General features: G+C 36.6%; 1 long non-coding RNA gene across 1 annotated transcript; it reads right to left on the bottom strand.

Annotated features, from left to right (window-relative positions):
• Positions 1–1,298: 1,298 nt before the first annotated feature.
• Positions 1,299–3,911, bottom strand: LOC120067822 (uncharacterized). Its single transcript, XR_005479028.2, has 2 exons — positions 3,475–3,911; positions 1,299–2,986 (listed from the first exon to the last, which is right to left on the bottom strand). It is a non-coding gene; the product is annotated as an uncharacterized LOC120067822 (long non-coding RNA).

The following is a 3,911-nucleotide window of genomic DNA, read 5'->3' as shown; positions in this document are numbered from 1 at the left end:
AACGAGGTTAATTTGGAGCAAATTGGAGTTGATTTGAGCATTTAGGCTTCAAAGGAGTTAAAAAGACCAAAATGTCCCTGCCTCAGTGTCGCAACACTCGTGATTTGCCTAGCCCCAATGCTTGCTTGACATTTAAAGGCAGAATGCTAAGGTACAGAGTAGTGTTGCAACGCTACGAACATTGAGACAGAGATGCCCTAGCACATGCAAGTGAGCGTCAGCCCAAGCATTGCATCTCTATGGCTGATGTTCGAAGCCAGCCGTATTAGAGCGTTGCAATGCTCTATCTAGCGTTGCGACGTTGCCACTTTCCTATAAATACTTTCCTTCGATTTTAGGTTAATTTTTATGCTGAATTTCAATGGAGGTCGAGGAGAGACCAAACTATCTTCTTTTCCTTTGATGTTTTCAGTATCATTAGGTTAGATTTTAGTTTTATTTTGGATTGTAAACATGTATTGGCTTGAACTCTTGAACTTGTTTATGAATTTGTGAGTTGAATTTTATCTAGTTTCTTAGATCAAGAATTTAATGTCAATTTCATGAGTTTTCTGTTTTCAATTGATGTTGCAATTCTGAATTATGTTTTTCTTTGAATTTGTTTAAATTCTCAAACATGATTACTGAGGTTGACTGTCACGTTTTATCGTGCATGTGTATGCTAATAGGTAACAATAGTAGTGAGCCATTTGGTGGCTATTCCTAGAATGTTTAATTGCTAGGTTCAAAGAATAATTTGGTTAATTGAACATGGTTGTCCTAACAAGTAATTGACATAGTTGAATCCTAAATTTTAATGAATGTATTTCTAGTTCTTTATGGCCGCTGAGAATCCAATTGAATTTAGGAGCATGTAGATTAGTTAGAATATGACATTTCCGACCTTAACTAATAATTATGATGCTTGATTGATTTTGATTTAGTTAGTTGTCAGCCTTTGTTGAGGCTAGTTAGATCGCATCAATTCAGTAGTTATGCATGCATAATTCGATCACATAGCATAGGCAATTAGCAGAAGACAATGATTGAAATTGCGTTGAATACCTATATTGATCTGAGGACTTGATAAACCAATTACCGTTTACATTTATCCTTATTTTATTTTCTAACATTTAAGTTTTTCATCAATCAAACCCAAAACCTGTTTTTATCGCTTTTCACAGTCAAATTTAGCTTAAGAAAAATCAATTCCTTGCCTCCCTGTCGAACCACTATTGCTACGTTTTAGTAGTAATAGGAATAGTACGATTTTATAAATTTTCTTTTGAACTTTAGGCTTTTGGGAGCGACACCAAAAGTACTACTATAAAAAAACAACGGTAGAGTCTCTTTTTATTATTTTAACATAAAATTAAAGTTACAAGAGAAGTCATATTTATAGGCTCTAGCAAACTCTAATACAATAAAGAAATAAACTTGGGATAAAGTAAAATACTAAAATATCCTCGGAGTTATAAACTATCAACAAAGTCCCTTATTTCTAACATTTACCCTGGAAACCAGTCAGATTATTGAGCTGTAAAAATTGACTCTTTGTGCCAGCACTCCTACCCAATTTACAGATGCGTTGCAGCCATCGCTGTCTGCGCTGCTACTATTATTAAAGTAGTAGGCGACCCACCAACGAGAAATGTGCAGCATCATCATTTGGATTCATATTCAATACAGCTACAGATTTTTGGTGGACTTCATTGGAGAATGGAGAGAGATGTCATTCAACATTATCCCTATAGCAGCCTATCTTTGTATCTTCTATTGTCTTTTTCACCAAAACAATTCAATTTCCAATAGCTTCTTATCAGAATTCTCCCTCTGGACTGCTGCTTAAAGTTACTCTTCAGCCTTGGGATAATTGAAACAGCCCCTTATCACAATCTCTCTCTCTGCTCCTTAAATTACTCCTCAGCTTTGGGATAATTCGTATACCTTCTCATCAGAATCTCTGCCTTCCTCTCTCTGTCTCTTTTCCTTAAAGTTACTCCTCAGCTGTGGGATGATTCAAACGGCTCCTTATCGACAACTACTAACTTACTAACTCCATCTGCTAAGACTCGCATCATTTTTAAATGATCCACTAATAATCAGTAGAACTAATATTAATGCTCTTGTTTAGAACTCAAGAACACAGTTGTACAACCTATAGAATAAATTCCATTCAAGTAAGGTCGCAGTATCAATGCTTTGGTTGAAAATAGCAAAGCAATTCCCCACCCTCTCTATCTTTTTTTATATATATATGTGACTGTCCGAGTCAGGTTACGTACAACTAATTTCACGGAACAACCCGCTTGACTCTATAACATTTGAGTGTTAAGGAAACTCGTAGGATATTAAATCTTAGATAGATGGACACCATAGATTCTACTCTCTCTATCTTCAATAATTCAATTTTCAAATGTGGCATCTTACCGGAATCTTCTCTATCTCTCTTCCTAGAATAATCCAAGTAGCATGTTACCAGAATCTTCTCCCCCTCTCATGTGCATTCTCCATAACTTGACAGTCCCAATCTGGTCCACAGAAAACAAAGGGTCCCCTCTGCCCCCACTTCCTTCTACCCCTTTTCTCTCACGTGGGTTCTTCATAATTTAATCCTTACAATGGCCCAAGAAATGGGGTCATAGGAAAACTTTAAGTGAGATCACAACTTGGTTTTCATCACATGGATAACTAAAGAGAGATTTGTACTGGTTTAGGTCTATGGAAGTCAAGAAGTTTCTCTTACTAGACTAGGCACAAATGATTGAGCAGTAATACGTCTCATTTCATTCGAAAAAGTTTGATGATCTAACCAATACGTGAGAACTACCTTTAAATGTTGATGAACTCCATATATGTTCTTTCACTTGCTACTGCTTATACGGCCTCTCTGATTCTTCATTTTCAGAATTTTGCCTTGCCTTCTTCAGAAGGATCAGTTGGCAATGGAGGGGGCAAAACTTGGGGAGAAATTGAGAGAATATACCAGTTTCGGCCTTTACCATTCCTGCAGATTCAATGAGATTTGAATTCCAGAGCTAAATCTAGGGTTTACCAAACAGGCAACAATAACAACTTACAACAGAGATTCATCCATGTTCCATACTTGAATCGTACGGAAGCAATTAGCCAGAACATCTTATTCTTTACTTGAACGTTTGCTATTAAATGATGAGCAAAATAACAAAAGAAAATTGATCATCAATCAAAAGAATGAAAACCAACAATCACTAGAAAGTAATGAAATCTGCATAAGCAAACATACAACAACTTTGAGGACAAAATCAATTAAATGTAACTTATTCTAATAATTGAATCAATATCCCCTAATAAACATGAAAAATCGGTGCAAGGTAACAAGTCTCGATGATTCAATTGAGAAATTACAGGGTTTAATCTAATTTCATCACAGATATAGCAATTAGAAGAACGAACAAAATAAATACAAACAAAATTAAAGAAAAACACAGAGAGGGAAAGAGAGAAAGGGCTTACAATCGGAAAATCGAGAGGAGAATGGCGTGTCATTTTTTCCTCCACAAGGAGCGATACGAGCAATTAATCTCTCCGAACAGTAAATTGGAGTAGTAATTGGTGTTGTGCCGAAACAAAAGCCGGAAAAGGTTAGATGATAGAAAGGATTTAGACGACAGAGACATCACAGAGCCTTGTAACGCCATTAAGATCTCAATTCTCAGGTTTCGTTTGCCGAGGGAGCGACGTCGGAGGAGAAGAACTGAAATAGCCACCTCGAAACCCTACGCCGATGAATTGAGGGGCCAAGTCGGTCGCGATGACGACGGACCTGTATTAAAATCCAACGGTAGCAATTTAAAATGCAGATGCTTTTGAATTACTTGGATGGTCACGATTCCCTTTCCCGCATATCCAAAAAGGTGTAATAAGATTCTCTTTTTCATGAACTAAAAAAA

This window comes from Benincasa hispida, chromosome 1 (genome assembly GCF_027475165.1).
Source record: "Benincasa hispida cultivar pf3 chromosome 1, pf3_genome.v1.1, whole genome shotgun sequence".
Classification (NCBI taxonomy): Eukaryota; Viridiplantae; Streptophyta; class Magnoliopsida; order Cucurbitales; family Cucurbitaceae; genus Benincasa; species Benincasa hispida.
Note: the sequence above shows the minus strand (reverse complement) of the source record. Positions and strands in the feature narration are given on the sequence as shown.